At 40.3% G+C, this 21,364-nt stretch overlaps 1 pseudogene; it reads left to right on the top strand.

Annotated features, from left to right (window-relative positions):
- Window positions 1-3,495: 3,495 nt before the first annotated feature.
- Window positions 3,496-5,554, top strand: LOC149022454 (L-type lectin-domain containing receptor kinase IV.2 pseudogene; annotated as a pseudogene).
- The last annotated feature ends 15,810 nt before the right edge of the window (window positions 5,555-21,364 follow it).

Genomic DNA, 21,364 nt, shown 5'->3' with positions numbered 1-21,364 from the left:
TTTCTGTCACCTAGTTTCTTAGATCATATAAGAATTAGTCATTCATTGATCTTCTTTTATGTATTTTGGTGGAAGGAGTAACTTTCCCATGAGGGGAGAGATACTGACAAAGGTTGGGACGGTGGGCACCACCACAGCTGTGGCAGCTATGGACCAGACCAACTGTTTCCCATTTATGAAAATGAAAATGAAAAGTCATACCATCAGGTCCATCACGGGGTTGCTGGCAATGACAAACCCATAAGGTGATGGATTTGATTCGATCCCTTCTTCTTGATGCTATATATAATAGTCCTACACTCCCACCTCCAATATAAAAAGTTACCAATTGGAGAAAAAAATGTAAATCATTTATTTATATTAGCCCATAATGCATTCATATATAAATTATAATATCATTTTTATTGAAATTAAATATAGCAATAATATTAGTTTAAAATTGTTGACAAGTGTTCAAAACATTTCAAGATGATTGGCGAAAAGTACAACCCTCTAAAACTAAGTCAAATTGGTAATTACTCTCCAAATACCACTTAAATTTGTACACGTAAACCCCTTTAGCAAATTTTGTTATTCTTAAATTGCCCTTGCGTGGGGTGTCAGCAATTCATAGCCCCATTAAGTGCCCTTGTTACCATTTTAAGCTTCCTACTTCCCATCATTAAGTGGAGAAAGCCATGTCCGATATTTATTGGGTTTACTAACATGGTAAGCTTAAGATCCATTGGGCTTTCTAGGATCGTATTAGTATGCCAATGCAGGATTGGTAGAGTGGTAGAGATCCATACTTCTCAATGGAGAGGTCGTGGGTTTGATCCTTACTGACAACGTCTCCCCCCCCGAGGATGTAATGAAGGTGCGGCGCAAGTTGATCTGAATGAACCTCAACTTCAAAAAAAAAAAAAAATTCAATTGTTTTAAGTAAGCCAACATATAGATTGGTGAGTGACCATGTAAACCTATATCCACCAAAGGGTAATGAGTTTTTGAAAATTAGTGAAATCTTTTTTTTCTCTCTTGTGGATGTAGGCAATTTAGCTAGAGCATGTTAATTTTTTTGCTGTTGTGAGTGTGTTTTGCTTGTGTTCTTCTTAATGATTGTGCATCCATCCCTAACAAGATATCAAAGCATGGTTTTGTGGATCGTTGTTCAAATTGTGTAAACATCCAGAGAAGGAGAAGTGGGGTCACATCACATTGAATGACGATGATGAGCTATACGAGACATCCCTAGGTAGTGCTGTGTGCCACGTTGATTTAGGTGACGGCAATCAGGAGAGGCATCCCCAGAGGAGATGTGGGTAATGCATTAAGGTGTAGTGAATTTATGGAGGCAAGTGATTGCAGAGAGACATCAACAACTTTTTCTTCAAGGTGGTCTATAGAATTCAAGTCAAGATAGAGATTGTTGGGTTTAGGTGTCTTGTATTCTTCATATCCATATATTTATGGTTTGACTGTATTTGTAATTGGAACAAGGTTTGGGTTCAATTATTTGTACATGATTAAAATTATACTTATATGGGAATTAAGGTTATAAATTTCCTTGTAAATGGTCTCTGTGGGATAACCTAGAATGTATCTATCATATATTACTACATGAATTCCTTCTTCTTCTTCCATTTGTCATTTTATTATATGATATATAATAATACAACTAAGGGTGTATCTATCATTTGATCTAACCAATTGAGAATTCTATTGAAAGAATAGTTGATTATCAATTTGTAATAGTTTTGGAATATCTATGCTTAATTATTTTAAAATGTCTTGAAATTTTCTCAATTTTTTCAACACTTTACTTTTAGTATTAGGACATTAATAAATTAACGCCTTCAGTCTCTTCCCATCCTTAGCATTATAGAAAAGACTTCAACCCGACTGCGTCAACTTTGACTTAGACATGTTCTAATCAAGGGTTGTTGACCCGATGTCAATCACAAAAAAAAAGAAACTTGTAAACTACTTCAGATTGGTAAATTTTAGTATAGTCTTTTGACAGCTAATTCAAAGATTCTTTGATTCAAGTGGGGGATGCACCAGTGGAAAACGTAGGACGGATTTAATAAACAGTAAAGTATTTTTGTTTTGGAAACATCATAAACAATTTTTAGTATTTTTAGAAACGAAAACACTTTTATACAGATCTGATTATACTTATTGGGAATACAAATAACCCAAAAGATTCCTTTCACAAGGATAAAAGCATTTTAAATGGAGAGAGAAAATATGAAGAACATGGACCACTTTCTAAAAAAACTTGAGCTAAGATTTGAATAGAAACAATGAAGAAAAAGCTGAACTTTGGTTACCTAAGATAAAGAAAATGAAGAATCGAATGATCCTTTGCCATTAAGAGTGAAAAAGCAACGAATGATTTTAGTAATACAAGAGAGTTTTAACGGGATTCTTATGTTTAGAATACCAATTCATGAATACCCCCTTTTATTGACCAAAAAAAAAAAAAAAAAAAAAAAGAATACCCCCTTTTAAACTATTTCTCTTAAACTCAATTTGCTTCAAATTTGTGTTTGAGAAATAGCCTTGTTATTGTGTCAAAAGTGTTTCTCCAAGCACAAATTTTCATAAATTTCAATTCATGGTTTGAAAATCACTGAAAACAATATTAGTTTCATCAAATAGTTTTCAATCAATTTTTTTTGTTTCTGAATGCAATAAACATTGAAAACTATTTTTTAATGGTTTATCAAATGAGTCCTTAGTATCACTTGGGCCCTTGGAGCTTCAAATAAGGAGACCTCATACCTTACTAAATTTACTTGCTCAAATTTCCAATGCTTCATTATTAAAACTAAAATAGTTCATGAGGGGCCCACTAGTATCATGAATTTTCAAGTGAGCTAATAAAGTTAATTATGGGGAATTGATTTCTCAAGAGGGGTAAAGTAATGTTTAAAATCCTGAGGGTGTATATGTAATTTGTTCAAACAATAATAATAATAATAAAATAATATATTTTACCATCAAAGGTTAGTTGATAATAATAAACACATATTAGTGAAAAGGCCATGCATTCAAGTCTCCCAATGGTATATGTAATATTCCCTCCCCTATGTATATAATATGCTAAAAAATAATATAATATTTTTGTGACATTATGCTTCGGTCAAGAACAAATCTCACAGTATTACCTGTTCCAGTTGATGTTCAAAATGTGAACCTAATTCAATGTAACGATCAATCAATTTTAGCCCGAGGGTATGCATATATGTAAGTCAACAGAGCCGCCAGATGTGCAACAAACACCCTGCTGCACGATGGAGGAATTCAGTTTCAAGAAAAGTACTTTTAATCAAAAATATATTAGTCTGAACCCAGCAAGCTGGAAAGGAACTTGAAGATTCTGATCAACCAATTTTCTTCTGTACCAACAATCTGAACGGGTCAGTTCTTCCTCATCTCAGGGAAGACTGGAAGGGGGAAAACTTCTTTAAATATTAAGAGATCAATATGGAAAAACTGAAGTGCCAAACAATGCTCTTCAAGGAGTCTCTGTTGTTGCTTATCCTAAGCAGATTTGTTTCATCACAAGCAGAAGATGTTGCATTCACCTACAATGGCTTTCAAGGAGTTGATATGAAGTTGGATGGCTTGGCCCATATTACAGACAGTGGCCTCCTAACATTAGCAAACAATAGTTTGCAACACACGAGTCATGCTTTCTACCCTCATCCGATTCACTTCAGGAATTCCTCCACTGGTACTGCTCTCTCCTTCTCTACTACATTTGTTTTTGCCATGGTCTCTGAATTAACAACAATAGGTGGCCCTGGTATCATGTTTGTACTTGCTCCCTCTCTAGAATTCCCAGGAGCAATTCCTGGCAATTATTTTGGCCTTTTCAATGCGGCCAACATCGGCAATTCATCGAACCATTTAATCGGAGTCGAATTGGATACCGTCCAAAACGAAGAGTTCAATGATATCAACAGTAATCATGTGGGTATTGATATTAATGACTTGAAATCTGTTGAAGCTGCTCCAGCATCCTATTTTAGAGATAGAGAGAATCATGATCAGTGTCTGAACCTCAGTCTTATCAGTGGAGACCCCATGCAACTATGGGTGGAATATGATTCCACCAAGAACCAACTCAATGTGACTTTGTCTCCAATTACAATCCCTAAACCAACCATTCCACTCTTGTCCCTGAACATTGATCTTTCACTGACCATAGTTGATCCCATGTTTGTGGGCTTTGCATCATCTTCAACAGCAATTCTTGCATCTCATTATGTGTTGGGGTGGAGCTTCAAGATGAATGGACAAGCAAAAGATCTCTCTCTTTCCCTGCTTCCCAAGCTTCCAGATCGGCCAAAAACAGGATTCAGTGTTTCTATCATTGTGTTTCTTGTGACGGGTGCTGGTTTATTGGTTATATCAATCTTCATTATCATCCAATGTATTGTGAGAAGAAAGAGAAGGTTTGCAGAAGTTCTTGAAGACTGGGAACTTGAATATGGAGCTTACAGGTTTAAATATAAAGATCTCTATATTGCAACCAAAGGATTTAATGAGAAGGAGCTTCTTGGTATAGGTGGCTTTGGTAAGGTCTACAAAGGTATCTTACCCACCACAGAACAAGAAGTTGCAGTGAAGAGAGTATCTTATGATTCAAGCCAAGGGATGAAAGAATTCATTGCTGAGATCATGAGTATCGGAAGACTGCAACATCGAAACATAGTGACACTGTTGGGGTACTGCCGGGGGCGAGATGGAGAGCTCCTTCTGGTATATGAGTTCATGCCCAATGGGAGTCTTGACAAGTACCTGTTTGATCAATCAGCAACGAAAACAACATTGATTTGGAAGAGAAGGCTTCAAATAATCAAAGGCATAGCTTCTGCATTACAATATCTTCATGAAGAATGGGAACAAGTTGTAGTTCACAGAGATGTGAAGTCTAGTAATGTCATGTTAGATAGAGACTTAAATGGAAGATTGGGAGATTTTGGGCTTGCAAGATTGTATGATCATGGAGGCAATCCTGAAACCACCCGTGTTGTGGGGACGTTTGGTTATCTTGCACCAGAAGTTTTCAGGAACTCCAAAGCAAACCCTAGTGCGGATGTGTTCGCGTTTGGGATTTTTTTGCTTGAAGTTGTTTGCGGTAGGAGACCTATAGAACCACAAGCTTCAGAAGACTGTATTGTCTTGGTGGAATGGGTGAATTCATGCTTGAATAAGGGGGTGATTCTTGAAACTGTAGATTCCAAGTTGGAAATGAATTATGAAGTGGAGGAGATTGAGTTGGTATTGAAACTTGGATTGCTTTGCTCTCACCCCATTCCAACTGCAAGGCCATGCATGAGACAAGTTGTCCGCTATCTGGACGGACTGGTTCCTCTACCGGAGCAGCCATCATTATGTGGGAGCTTCTCTGTCCCTTCAGAGATTACTATGACTCCAATGAGTTCATCAATACTGATTGCAGATTCGCTACTCTTAGGTGGACGTTGACTCTCTTTTGACTTTTAATTTGATTGAAAGATTTTTGCAGCTGATAATTATTAGGAACAAATGCACAATCATGAAGAAGAACACGCTAATGACTGGACCCAACAAGGTCCAAGGAACTCGACTTCTTTCAAAGATGTATTAAAGATGTAGTTGTAATTGTTCAAAGATTTATATAAAGAAGAAAGAATTAACACAAAATTTTAACGTGATTCCATCTTCAATGTGAAATCTATGTTCGTGGTAAAATCACCATTCAACATGCTACTGGGGAGAGCTATAATTTTCTTTCAATAGAGATAGTAATTTACATGATGTAGTATTTTACAAGAGATGGAGTTCTACAAATAATAGGAACTATACAAAGCTTAGGACTGTTAGTCTTCATTTTATATTAAAAGATTAACATCCAATAACACTCCCCCTAAAGTTGGATCGAAGATTACATCTAAAGACAACTTGCCCAATACTCTTGGATGTTCCTTTGGATAGAGCTTTTGTGAAAATATCTAAAAGGTGATCTTCCATTGACCTTCACTTCTTATGAATGGAGTTTCAATAGTTCCATCTTAGATTTTATCACAAATAAAATGACAGTCAGCCTTGATGTAGTTGGTTCTTTCATAAAATATTGGGTTGGAAGCAATATGGGTAGCTGCTTGGTTATCAGAAAAGAGCTTCATACGTTGATTAAAACTGTCAAATCCTAATTCTTTGAAGAAGAGATCTTACCCATATCAATTCACTAGTTGCAGATGCCATTGCCCTGTACTTTGCTTCAACACTAGAGCATGCAACCACACTGTTTTTTTTTACTTTTCCAAGTGATTAGGTTTCCTCCAACATATATACAGAAACGAATAGTTGATTTTCACTCAATAGGATTACCAGCCTAGTCAACATTAGAATATCCTTCAATAATAGTGTTTCCATTTTTCTTTATCCATATACCTCGTCCTGGGGATGATTTCAAGTAGCGTAGAATACGGTCTACCAACTCCATGTGTCCTTTGGTAGGAGCATGCATAAATTGGATCACATAGCTCACTGCATAAGCAATGTTAGGCCTAGTGTTAGTAAGATAAATTAGTCTTCCGACTAATCATTGAAAACAACCAGTATCTTGCAGAGGAGTAGAATCACTAACTACTTTGCCATTATAGTCCATAGAAGAATTAGTTGGTTTCACACCGATTTTTCTAGTTTCTTTTAGAAGGTCAAGAATATACTTTCTTTGATAGATGAACAATCCCCTACTTGAGCTTGTGACTTCAATACCTAGAAAATATCGAAGTTCTCCCAAATCCTTTATGTCAAAAGTTTTATTCAAATATTGCTTGAGAGTGGTAATTTTTCGGATAATTATCACCAGTGATAACTTTTAACTATGTCATCGATATAGACTAAGACAACAATTGTACCTTCAATAGTTTTCATGACAAATTGAGGAATCTAATCCATGCTTGTGGTGATTGTTTAAGAACATGTATTGCCTTCTTCAATTTGTAGGCAATACCATCTTGATTTTTTAATGGATGAGGAGGAACTTGCATATATACTTCTTCTAGTAAGTATTCTTGAAGAAATGCATTCTTAACATCCATTTGAAATGGACCATCCACAATTGACGGCTATTGACATTAACACTTTTATAGTGTTTATTTATACTACTGCAAAAGTTTCCATATAGACAACCCCATATGTTTGGGTATATCTTTTGGCAGCAAGCTTAGCCTTGTAGCTTTTAATTGTACCATCATTGTTGTATTTAGTTTTATAAACCCAACGACAACCAATTGGCTATACACCTTTTGGAAGTGGAACAATATCCTATGTACAATTTTTATCAAGGGTTTTTAGTTCATCTTCCATAGCCTTCATCTACACTCATGAATTCTTGGCTTCAAAACGTTGGCCGGTTCCTTATGGTCCTCAATAGCAGTTAGAAAGGCAAAAAAGTGAGGGAAAATATTATCATAAAAAATATGAGATTGAATGGGATATTTTACTGTATGATAAGTTGAGAAATCACGCAATCTAGTGAAAGGTTGAGGCACTTGAGTTGACTTTTGAACTTGTACAGGTGATGTCTGCCTCTTCTCAAGTAGAGCCAATATATGGGGTTCTTCTTGAGTATTATGATTGTTTTGTTACTGAATGTGTATTGATGAACTATCTGTCACACTTGGTATGGGGTAGGAGCAAATTTCTGTGCAACAAGGTCATTCTAGTCATCTATATTATTCTCCCCTTGAATTTGACTCCTGCCAGGATAAAACATGTGAGTTTTATCAAAACAAACATCACGAGAAAAAACTTACTTTGTGAAAAGATCACAGCATTTATAGCCCTTATGAGATGTTGAGTACCCCAAAAACACATAAGCAACACAGCCAAAGACCCTAACATGAGTGTCACACCCCACCCAGCCAGATCCGGTCATACCCGAATACCCGTGAGGGTGATACACCGTAAGATCTAGGTTTGCTGACAATTCCATACAATACATGATAAAGTAAAATTAAATGGACATGAAATAAACAAGTTCAAGTATTTAATTATCAATAATTAAAAGAAAGGATTACAATATCCAAACTTCCTTTCAAAAACTAAACATTAGAGTTCTAATAAAAGAAAGAATGTTCAATGTTGCAGTGGAAATAATCTAAGGAAACTCTAAGGAAAAGAAACTCCATAAGAGCAGTCTTGGCACGAATAGGAAGCATCATGTGCTTCCACTTCTTCTCAAAATACTCCATCCTGATAATCACTTGACAAAGGATCCTCAATGATGGTGGGGTCCTCATAACCTATAGAGCAGTTTAAAGAACAAACAAAAATAAAAGAATGAGTTCATAGAACTCAGTGAGGTAACTAACAATCACATCATATATTCATCCAATTTCCATGTCATAATTTGTAAGGCAATTATGTGTTTAATAATATAAATAAATGAATGCATGGTGATGATATGAGGTTCCTAACTCTATAATGTAGTCTCTAAAGTAAACACACATTAAGTCATACACCAATCTTCTTTGGGCGGTCTCATTGCTCTTCCCTCACGGCACTAAAGCATGTCTGTTGGGTAAAATCTTATCGAGCCATGGTTGGGGATTAAGTCACCACTCTCTCACATCACCATTGGTATAAGATCTGACGCATGTCAGCGATAAACTTAAGCCCAGTGCAAAGTCATACGGTCTCGTACTACATATGGTCCGGATATCTCCCCTCACGCCTAGTGCTCTGTTGGTTCAATACCTTCCCATGTATGAATGGAATCCTCAACAGGAGGCATCTGTTGGATCCCATTCCTTAACCCAGTGGTCATCCACATATAATGGATAGGATGATCTCCATGTCCTCTCATTGATCGGTTACCGGTCTTGAGCGCTCAGGAGCCCTTATCTATTATATACAACCCTACTTCTCTATGATAATAGTGGGCCTGCTCGATATACAGGACCCAACCACTAGCATCACGGGTTATGCGGACCCCTACCGGAAGCGTAATAATATTCATAGGAATTCCTAGCCCAACACTTCTAGACACCTATAAATCATGCAATCGGATTTAATGACACCACATAGGTTACTAGGGTAATGGCTGAACCCACAACCCTAGTGGAAAATACAACGTAGAGAGAATAATAATATTCCCCCTCTCCCTTCACATACATTTACATTCCATTCTCGTAACAATAATAATATATTTAAAGGCAACGAGCAACATCATAAATAATAGTTTTACCTTCCTTTCGTGCAAAGTCACACACAAGTATTGTGAAATCTAGCACAAACCCTAACCTGGACACCCTATTTGTTTTGGATGAAGAAGTGACTTGATTGGTGTTTGACCTTGAAGTGGGACCCTGAGTTCAGTGTGGATAACTTTGGAAGGTCCTAGGAAGTCAGGTCAGACCTTTTCCTAAGTTGGTTGAAGGCCTAAGTGTCGGTTTTGACTCTAGAGATTCAAAATTCAGCAAATTGGTACAAGGGAACCCTTTGGTTGATCCCATCAACCAAAGGAACTCCAAAAACATAATTTGTTATTTTTGGAAGTTTTGGATTTTGGATCCTCTATATATTGCAACCTCATTCTAAACCTAATTGTTTGGCCTTTAAACTACTGAATAATGTGGGAAGAACCCTAGAGCCTCCTCCTCAAGCCCAGAAAGATACCCAAGCATTCAACCAAGGATTTCTCTTTGATTTCTCGCATTCAAGGTTTGTGATCTATCTCCTACTGCTGTAATCTCTTCTCTCTATTGTTGTTTCTTATTGTTTTGATTATGAGAAAGGTATTACACTACTGTAATGACCCAACCTCTGATCTCCTTTGTCTTAGAGTGAATCCTCATTCACTCTATGCTTTCCTTGAAGCCATATGGTGATTCTCCTTGTTTTTGGTTTAGTTTTGATAGCATGATCTATTCTTACTGTAGTTTTCTATTCTAATCAGTGTTAGACTTGTTTCTCATTAGTTTTCTATTACTGATTTATTGTCTTTGATCTCTTTGAATGAATCCCCATTCGTTCTAGCCTTTTCGTGTTGATCCGTGGTTTTAACCTAATAGGGGTTTTGTTAGAATTCTATTCTATTGACCTTATTAGATGTTTAAACCTTCATAGATAATCTTAGTATGTTGTGGAACTTCCCTTCAAATTTCAGAGTAATTAGACTTCAAACGAAGAAGTTATGACCAATTTAGTGTATTTTTGTCCATATTGTATTTGCTTGGTTGATGCTTTGGTCGATCCCATCAACCAAGGACCATCGACCAAAGGGTTGTTGACAGCAGATTTTCCCTGTTTTATCTCTGTTTCGACTCCGATCTTTTGGAATTACTTCTTATAGTCTATACATGTTTTCTCAAGCTTGTTTAGGTGATTTTGGAATTGTTTTCTGATCTCTTACTTGAAGATTATAAGTTCGGAATACGAGGTGAGTATTCCACTCACAATTTGCATATTTACATACCTTGTTATGATATGATTCGAATGCATGAGTTAGCTACTGTTGTTTTACTTTCTTTACATTATATTACATCTGTAACTATAGTAGCATGTTCATATTGAGATTTACATATTCGAATTAATTATGGAGTAATGTGAATGTGATTTGGACTATGATGTGAATGTGTCTCACATCCACCCAACTGATACCCTACCTGGCATACCCGAGTGTGTGATCCACAGCCTCGAAGAACAAGTATCGAGGAAATCATCCTCCCACATACACAATAACATAATCATGAACAAGATATAATCAATGTTTAATAACATAAATAAGAGATCAAGATAAGAGGAGAGAATGACAATATAATCAAAGCGTGGAAATAATGATACCAATATATAATAATCAAAATGTAGAGTGCATGGAAAATCACTCCACATAATATAGCGGAAATGTAGTTCGAAATCTAATATGGAAAGATTACAACTGATTCTCAAAAGAAAGAAAGAAAAGAACTGATCAACTAAACTAAGGTCTCTTCGGTCTTACAAAGAATGTCTTCATAAACATAAACAAAAGAAACTAAGCAAGGCCACTTCCACTCCAGAGTAGGGCTTGTCACGCCCTCCCAGCCGGTACCCTATCTGGCATACCCGAGAGTGTGATCCACAGCCCGAAGATCAGGTATCGAGTGATCAACCTCCCACATAAGCAATAACATAATCATGAACAAAACAAAAAAAAGGGGGGGGAAGAAAAAAAAAAAATAAAAAAAAAAAAAAAGGAAAAAAAAACGAAACGGAATAATAGATATATAATCAGAGTGTCAAACAGATAGGTAAAGTGAAGCAAAAATCCCACTTTACATCCAGCGGAAAAGTAGCTCGAAAGAATAAACTAGATAAAAGCTAATCCCAGTAGCATGTACATTGGGTAACTAAATTATTCTCCACTTTGTAGACGACATCCTTGTAGGTGTAGATCTCATAAATAGCACAAGGACGCTTCCACTCAATGGTCGGACTAAGCATTGTACGGAGCATAACCACCCGCGGGATCTTCAGAGTAATTGTGGTAACCGCAATCACCTTCCTGGAGATATGTCTCTTCGCCTTGCGCTTCCTCATAGGGACCGTCATAGTATTCCGTACCTGCAGGATAGTCTAACAACATCGTACGATAAAGGAATGAGTTTCGAAGAAACTCGGTAAAGCGATTAAAATCCATAATAACATAAATGGCGGGATTCCAGAACAATCATAAATGCAATATGATATGAGACAAACAATGAATGAATGATTCTAACTCTATGTATGCTTTGGTCTCTATTGGCGGACATGCTTTAAGTCATAGCACCGTACTTCACGTAGGAAAGTCTCAATCACTCATCATCAGTTGGTAATGGGTCCGGCATCCCTCGGGACATTCCATGGCTAGGGGGTTAAGTCAACACACTCTCTCACAACCATTTGGTATAAATCTTGGCGCATGTCGGGGTAATACCTAGCCAAATGCAAGTCTTCTACTTGGTTACATCAAGTCGAGATCCGGATACTTCCATTCCTCGTCCCCGACGATCCTTTCCGGTATCCTTCACACTAGAGTCCTCATAGTCCACGACTACGGACTCACCAACCCTATTGATCATCCACATATGGTAAACGGGAAGCTCTCACGTCCTCTCACGGGTTGGTTACCGGTCTTAAGCGCCCGTGAGCCCAAGTCTAACCATATGCAACCCTACCAATAAATGGCCCCCACAATGTGATTCCTGTCCTCTCACGGATTGGTTACCGGTCTTGAGCGCCCATGAATCCCCATTGCTACCACGGGTCGTTCGGTCTCAATACCCCTCCGATTAGGGTCGACATAACAGGACATCCTAGCCAAACACTACTAGACAATCCTATATATGTCATCCAACGGTTTAGGAAGGTGTCCGAGGGCATCTCCGGAAACATCCCATAATATTCCCGTAGTAGTCCAAGGACAGAAAATGTCAAAAGGACACCTCTCCTTTCCAAACCATACGTAAGCATACACATGCATCAATTCATATCATCACATATATGGTAACTCCATATATGGAAAGAAATCAATATTTACAATCATTTGTATAACATTGGTAAATAAATCATACATGAATCAATTCAATATGAATAAGCAATGCTACTGTAATCAAAGTTATGCAACAGTAGTATATCATTGTAAGAATCTAATTTAAGAAACATATTAATGATATTCAAATATAGAAACTAGATTCATGCTATCTATGTAATTAAGGAAATAACCATCCTTACCTTTTATAACTCGCAAAGAATCCTAAGAAATCAAGTAAGATCTTGGCAAACTTGAGAAGAAGGTCCTAAACAAGTATATACAACATATTAGGAAAGATCCCTAACAGAAAATATAGCAAAGCATCCGAAAGCAGACCAATTCACGGAGTTGCTTTGTACTCATTGGTCGAGTGGATTGGTCGAGTGGTCCAGTCGACCAATCAGTCGACCAATGCGGTGATAACTTAGAAAATCGAGTGTTTTGAGATATGAAATCCGAATTTGGTGGTTCAAAAGGGTACTAATCAAGGGGTAAACTACATCAGTAGTATTCTAGCATATAGGGGACCTCAAAACACTAATCAAATCAAGGTATCAAGATCCAAATTAGGAAACAAAAAGTTACCATAAATAAATCAAACATGGATCTTGATGAATTTTGAAATAGAAAACAAGGACAATAACTATAGGAGGATGGATCATTGCTTTCGGTAATGAAAACATGAAAACATGCATAGGTCTTCATGGAATAAGGCTTAGAAGCATAAATCTAAATAAGGAAATAAAACCTACCATATATGTACTATCATGCATCATGAAGAACACATAGTAAGGTAGAAGAGAACAACTAGAATTCTATGGATTATGGATCATAGAAAGAAAACACAACCATTAACCACTAACATGATCAATGAAAGATGATCCAAAGAGATCAGAATTCAGATTAGGAAATTAACGAGAGATTAAATCATGGTTTGATCATGAATCCTTCAAAAGCTTGCAATGATCATGGTTAAGATCATTGTTCTAGCCTTTAATCCTTAGGATGATCATGAGAACATGTTCGGAGATGTTTGCAACGAGAGGATGCAGCATCTCTTCTCTGTCTCAACTCAAAAAGGAAAGAAAAACCAAGATGTAGGAGAAGAAGAGAGAGTAGACATACCTTTTGATGCAAAAAGAAGAGTTCCGACGAAGATCCGCCAAGAAAACTCCAAGGATGCAAGAGAGATGACTTGCGAGAGGTCTTTGGTTCGTTCCGGAGGGTTTGGAGGCAGCAAATACGAAGTGGACTCGAGGTTAGGCTTAAATAGAGCAAGAATCAACCTAATTGCCAAAGACAGCACCCATTGGTCGAGTGGATTGGTCGGCTGGCCCGATCGACCAATCGGTCGACCAATGCGACAACAAGGCCAAAACGGGGAATTGAAGGTCCGGATCAAATCCAAACCTAAAGGGGTTTTGCACACAAGTCAAGTGACTTACCTAGTAGGTAGAAATGCCTTCAAACCAAGATAGAGATCACTCCAAGTCCATCAACTAATTAGATCTTCATCGGGATTCTGTTTCCATAAATAGAACCTCATCATCAACCTTCATGGATTCAAAGCCGGACACCAAGTCCTCTCTTGGGATGGCCCAAAGCTGACTTCTTACTTTACTTCGGGTCATCGGACCTACAAATAACAAGGTTTCCGGGTCAAGGTTAGGGCTGGGTTTCACATTCTCCCCCCCTTAAAGAAATTTCGTCCCCGAAATTGAAAGCGTACCTGTGCTTCCAAAGAGGTAAGGAAACTTCTCCTTCATGTCTTCTTCCTTCTCCCAAGAAGCTTCTTCAGGGGTATGGTTCTTCCACCGAATCTTCACCAAAGGAATGGCGCGATTCCTTGTTGCTTGTCCTTCCTATCCGGGATTTCGGCCGGTTCTTCATCATAGGTCAAATCAGCACTAAGTCCTTCGGTGCTTGCTGCAAAATGTGTTCCGGATTCTCTATGTATTTTCGGAGCATCGAAATATGGAACACATTGTGCACACCAGCAAGAGGCGGAGGTAATGCTAATCGATACGCAACGGGTCCAACCTTTTCCAAAATCTCGAAAGGTCCAATGTAACGAGGGCTAAGCTTTCCCTTAACATTGAATCTCATCACACCCTTCATTGGTGAGACCTTGAGAAAGACTTTCTCTCCAACTTGAAATTCCAAATCGGTCCTTCTCTTATCGGCATAAGATTTACTGTCTCGGTGGGCGGACTTAATCCTTTCTCTTATCATATCTACCATAGCACTTGTAGCTTCAATCATCTCGGGACCTAAGACTTTTCTTTCACCTGTCTCGATCCAGTACAAAGGTGTCCTACAAGTACTACCATACAAAGCCTTGAATGGAGCCATGCCTATTGTTGCTTGATAAGCTGTTGTTATAGGCAAACTCAACCAAAGCTAGGTGTTCATCCCAATTACCACCCATATCCACCACACAAGATCTGAGCATGTCTTCCAATGTCTGAATTGTCCGCTCGGATTGTCCATCGGGCTTGTGGATGATGAGCTGTACTCAAGTTCAATTGGGTTCCCAAGGCCTTCTGCAAACTATTCCAAAACCTTGAGGTGAACCTAGGATCACGATCCGAGACAATACTCAATGGCACACCATGCGGACGAACCACATTATCCACATAAAGCCTGGCTAGCTTATCCAGTATGAGTGATCTTCATAGGAATGAAATGGGCTGATTTGGTCAACCTATCAACAATCACCCACACGGTGTCATTGCCTTTACTTGTCCGAGGCAAGCTAGTCACAAAGTCCATGGAAATATCTTCCCACTTCCAACTAGGAATAGGAAGGGGTTGAAGTAATCCAGGATGGAGGTTGTCGGACGGCTTTCACACGTTGGCAAGTCTCACACTTGGCAACAAAATCGTCAACATCCGCCTTTAGACCAATCCACCAAAAATGTTCCTTCAAGTCCTTGTACATCTTGGTGCTTCCGGGTGTCTGATAAAAGCCCGACTGGTGTGCTTCCTTCAATATTTCATTCTTAACTTCATCGTTTGCGAGGCACACACAGTCTTCCTCTAAACAACAAAGCACCATCCATGGATATACCAAAGTCGGGATCCGACTCGGGATTCGAAGGAAATCTTCTCAACTTTGGTCAAAAACTCTTGATCGAACTCTGTGAGCAACAATCTTATCTCTAAGACCAGATCTTGCCGTCATGGTAGAAAGAATAAAATCAGAATTCTCGGGGACGATTTCCAAACCAAAACTCTCAATAGAAGACCACAATGGTAAACTCAAAGCATTCAAATCCAAAGTCTTCTTCGGTTCTTCCTACTAAGAGCATCGGCCACAACATTTGCTTTCCCGGGATGATCTTGAATATCACAATCATAATCGGAGACTAGTTCCAACCATCTCCTTTGTCTCATGTTCAACTCCTTTTGGGTAAAGAAGTATTTCAAACTCTTATGATCCGTGAAAATGGCAATCTTCTCACCGTAAAGATAATGTCTCCAAATCTTCAAAGCAAAGACAACGGCGGCAAGTTCTAGATCGTGAGTGGGGTAATTCCGCTCATAATCCTTCAATTGCCGAGAAGCATAGGCTACGACCTTGCCATGTTGCATCAGTACACAACCCAAACCAATCTTTGGCGCATCGGTATAAACTGTCATCATACCACCGGAACTATCGGGTATAGTCAAAACCGGGGCACTTGTCAATCTATCTTTCAACTCTTGGAAATTCTTCTCACGGGCGTCGGACCAAACAAACTTCTCTTCTTTCCTGGTCAACTTAGTCATAGGAGCAGCCAACCGAGAAAAGTTCTCAATAAACCTTCGGTAGTAACCCGCCAATCCAAGAAAACTTCTTATTTCCGTTCTTGACTTCGGTCTCTCCCAATCAGCCACAGACTTGGACCTTTTCGGGATCGACACGAATACCTTCGGCTGAAACTACATGACCAAGGAAAACCACTCTCTTAAGCCAGAAATCACACTTGCTAAACTTAGCAAACAACTTCTTTTCCCGCAACCTTTGCAAAGTGAAACTTAGATGACTCGCATGCTCTTCTTCGCTCTTCGAATAGATCAAGATGTCATCAATGAAAACAATCACAAACTTATCAAGCACATCATGAAATACTCGGTTCATGAGGTCCATGAACACCGCAGGAGCATTGGTCAATCCGAAAGGCATGACTCTAAACTCGTAGTGACCATACCGCGTTCGGAAAGCTGTCTTGAAGATATCACTAGACTTCACTTTCAATTGGTGATATCCGGACCTTAAGTCAATCTTTGAGAACACAACTGCACCCTTCAAGCGATCGAAGAGATCATCGATTACGGGCAGCGGATATCTATTCTTGATAGTCAACTTATTCAACTCACGGTAGTCGATGCACAAGCGCATACTACCGTCTTTCTTCTTGACGAACAAGACCGGAGCTCCCCAAGGTGACACACTAGGCTGTACGAAACCTCTATCAATGAGCTCATTCAACTGATTTTGCAACTCTTTCAACTCGGTAGGAGCCATCCTATACGGAGCTTTAGATACGGGAGCGGCACCGGGGACGAGATCAATAGAGAATTCGACATCTCTGTCCGGAGGCACTCCGATAGATCATCGGGGAAGACATCAACAAAGTCGCAGACAACTCGACTTCGTCGACTCTTTTCTCCACTATACCCTTGCCTTCGGATGAAGCATCATCCACTAGGGCATAGACTTGCATCGGTCACGACAGCACCTTCTTACAAACCCTTCTCTTTTCACCTTGAAATTCAAAGACCGGACTTCCACATATATGGACCTGAATCTTCTTTGAGGAACAAAGGAACACGGCTTTATGGGCTGTCAACCAATCAATTCCCAAAATAACATCGAAGTCCTTCATGTCAAGAATCACAAAATTGGCTTCCAAGTTCTTCTCACCAATCAACACGGGGCATTTAGATAACCCCTTATCTAGTTTCACAACGGGACCGTGGGTGTACTAATCAATAAACAACTAGACAACTTCTCGGGGATTAGGTTAGTCTTCTTGATGAATGCGAGATGACATGAGCGAATGAGATGCACCCGTATCAAATAAGACAAATGCGAGAAATAGAAGCGACTAACAATGTACACATAATCACATCATGGCTTGGATCCTGCTCGATCTTTGGAAATACTGAAAACTCTACCGAGAGGGAGGAGCGGGAGCACTCTTCACCAGCGGGGCGGGCTGCTTTGGCGCGAGCCGCCGGACAGAGCACGAGCAAAATGACCAGCTTGCTTGCGGTAGAAGCAAACGGGATTGCTTTGGATCCAACGGGGGTGGCTGCAACGAGAGGACTTCCGAACAAAAGGCCTTGCACTCGCACTTGCACTTGCACTTGCATTTGCTGGTGATCGGTTTCCGCCATCTTTGTTTAAGCGGCCGGGCTGCTGAAAACCCGTGTTCGACCTACACTCTTAGCACGAAAGGTAGGAGTGGGGTAGGGTGTGGGTCTCACATAACGACGGTCATTGCGATCCACCGGACCAGAATTCCTTGACTGCCAAGGCTTTTGCACACGAGCACTTTCCTTCTCTGTTTCTTCCAACTTCTTCGAGTTCTGCACCACTTGAGCATAGCTCACTATAGGCTGGACCGTGAGATAAGCTTTAATGGCGGGCGCGAGTCCTTTGAAGAACTTCTTTGCTTTGGCGAGGTCTTCCTTCAAAGAATCTGGAGCAAAGAAATGAAGCTCCTCGAACTTCTGTTGGTACTCCAACACGGACAAAGTTCCTTGAGTCGAGAATCATAAACTCGGCTTCCTTTGCATCCTTCACCGCCTCGGGAAAGTAGTTCATACAAAAAGCCTCTTTGAATAGCTCCCAAGTTACAACTCCTGCATGCAAACCTTCCAAAACGGGACGAGTGGAGATCCACCATGCATCGGCTTCTTGTTGCAACTTCGCTCGGCAAACAAAATCTTCGAGCTTCCGAGCATTGCGGATGCCGGAAAGCCTTCTCCAACTCACGAAGCCACTTGTTAGGAAACAAGGGGTCCTTGGTAACTCCGGTGAAAGTGGGTACTTGCATCTTGAGAAAACTCTCCATCGAGGCGAGTATGAGGAGTTCCGAGCTAAACCTCCCGCATTCGGGAGCTGCGGCATGAGGATTCACATTAGCACCAGCCGGGTCTCATTATGCGAGTCATGAAACCCACCAACATCTGGTTGAGCCGAGGCTGCTTGCTGCTGCATCATATTGCCCATGATATTGGCAATATCTACGAAACTTCCAACATTCGGGGCACCGGGGATCTCATGAGTACCACGATCGGCATTTGGTATCTCACCACCTCCATGAGGTACTTCACCACCTCCCTGAGGTACTTCACCACCTCCATGACCACTTTGGATTCACCACGCCCACTTCTCGGAGTAACCATTCTGCAAAAACCGAGAACATCAAAATACCGAATTTCGAAGATTCAACATAAACCACAAGTCCAAATGATTTGAAAACTTAAATCATGCTCAAATATATCCATATAGTCATCAAACAATATTTCATAAGGCAAAAATCACATTTTCCAAAAATTCAACAGCAAATGAGGTCAACTGTGACCATTGGTCGAGTGGTTGGTCGAGTGACCCGGTCGACCAATCGGTCGACCAATGAAGACAGAAATCTGAAAATTCGCATTATAAGCCTCATTTCCACATTCCAACCTCATTCTAACTTCTTCCAAAGGTGAGAGAGCTCTAGGGAAATTATCCAAGTGTTCCCACAAGTGTTCTTGAGGTGATTTAGTGCTTCAACAACAACACCACAACACACCATCTTCACAAACAAGGTAAATCTCTCATTCTTTCTTCCATTTTCATCTTCTCATGCTTGCATTTCAATAAAACCATGCTTTACTTGTATCCAATGCTAGAAATCATGCTTAGGAATGCTTAGAAACATATTCCCTAGGTTTTAAACACAATGACATGCATAGACAACAAGTTTTAACACATTTGGTGCTCATCTCGCAAAGTTTTATACCGAAATCGATATCTTTAGAAAAATTTCGTTTTCTCTCAAACCGCTTGAAATTTTCGCACGAGATCAAATGCTACATGCTCAAGATGACATTGTAGATAGGTCCATACAATTTGATTTAACCAATTTCAACTTTTCAAAAATCCAATTTTGACCTAAATTGCAAAATCCCCAAATTTCTTCTTGCTGAATTTTTCGCTTTAACCCAAGTTTTCGATCGATTTTCATCAAAACAACTTCATAGACATGAAATTCCAAGTATTGTGCACATGCTAGTATGTTCAAATCAAATTTCCCCCAAATTTGAAATTTTCCGAAAAATTACGAAAATACCCTTTTGGCTAAACTCTTGAAATAGCACTAATTGGAATTGTCTCTTGTCTCTTCCCACGGATACATCATGCGAGAGGGGAGGACGAGGAGGAGGTAGAGGTAGAGGTCGCATCGTAGGTGCTCTCGGGGGCGAGGTCGGGTTCCTTTCGAGCCCCGAGAGAGGGAGGTTGGGAGGCCGGACCTGTTTGACACACCTCGGGCCGAGTTTGCATGCGAGGCCTACTTCAGCTATTGTAACATCGAGATGGGGCGTCTACTTCACTTACGCCAGCTCGGAGCCTTCGGGATCCGGCGGAGGTTCGACACTTTACGGTGGACTCACCTCTTCACCGAGGATTTGCCGGTATACCGGAGCTAGTGAGGTTGTTCTTCGGCAACCTTACTTACACGAGAGGAGGCTCGGGGCCGGGGACATCCACTCGGACTTGTCCTCGGGAGGCGGGGTCCACCGGACTCGGATTCGCTTCTCCACCCGGACAACTGGCTGAGATCCTGCAGGTCCCTTACTACCCACAGCGGTGTGTGTGGATACTGCGGGAGCGGACACAGGACAGCCATCGATGCCGTACGAGCTTCGCGAGATATGCTCTACGCTATGGGATAGCCGCCGATGCTTCACACCGTGGACTAGCGGACGGATGACGGGTTCTGCACGTATTATCGGTCGCATAGTCGGCCGAAACATCATGCCGAAGCCGGACATCACCATCGGGTCACGGTGATGGAGGCCTTGGTCATTTACCGCATCTACATGGGCTTCGAGATCGATCTTTCTTACATCATTCAGCGGGTCATGCTTTGGACTTGGTTCTGCGGCCTAGCATGCGGAACCTTTGCTATGGGAGGCTTCGACTTTGATCTTCGGGCATTTCGGGGTGAGTTTCGAGGATACTCCGATGGACACTAGATCACGGGGATACCCCATTGGGACTCGGACCATTCGACGGATGAGACTACATCGGTTAGAGAGATCTCCTGGTCCGGAGGGTGAGGATGATGATGAATCGAGAGGATGAGGATGAGGGATCGAGAGGATGGAGGAGAGGATATCGGTCCGATAGTGATGATCGGGCCGGAGATGATCTGAGATATGCGCGAGGCTGAGCACATGCATCACGAGTTTCCTTCATCACATTTCGAGGCGGGCGGCCCTTCACATGCGGTTCCGGAGACTTCAGATCTTAGTGCACGAGATGAGATCGATGACTTCCATGCTAGAGAGGATGGAGGGTCGGACGGGAGCAGATGTACGAGAGGATGGAGTCTCGACGGAGACGAGGATAGAGCATCGGGTGACTCGGCTAGCGAGAGGAGTTCGGAGCATATAGAGATCGAGTAGAGCACCTAGATAGACTGTACCTTAGGATTTCCCATTTATGCATTTCAGATGTAATCATTGTAAAACTTTTGAAATTAATGAAGTTCATTTTGTTTCTCTTTATTTATTGTATGTTATGCACTTTTCTTTTCCTTGCATTAGTGTCATTTGTTCAAG

This window comes from Hakea prostrata, chromosome 3 (assembly GCF_041222555.1).
Source record: "Hakea prostrata isolate BN-2017 chromosome 3, UWA_Hpros_2, whole genome shotgun sequence".
Taxonomy (NCBI): Eukaryota; Viridiplantae; Streptophyta; class Magnoliopsida; order Proteales; family Proteaceae; genus Hakea; species Hakea prostrata.
This window is presented reverse-complemented; position numbering and strand designations above follow the sequence as displayed.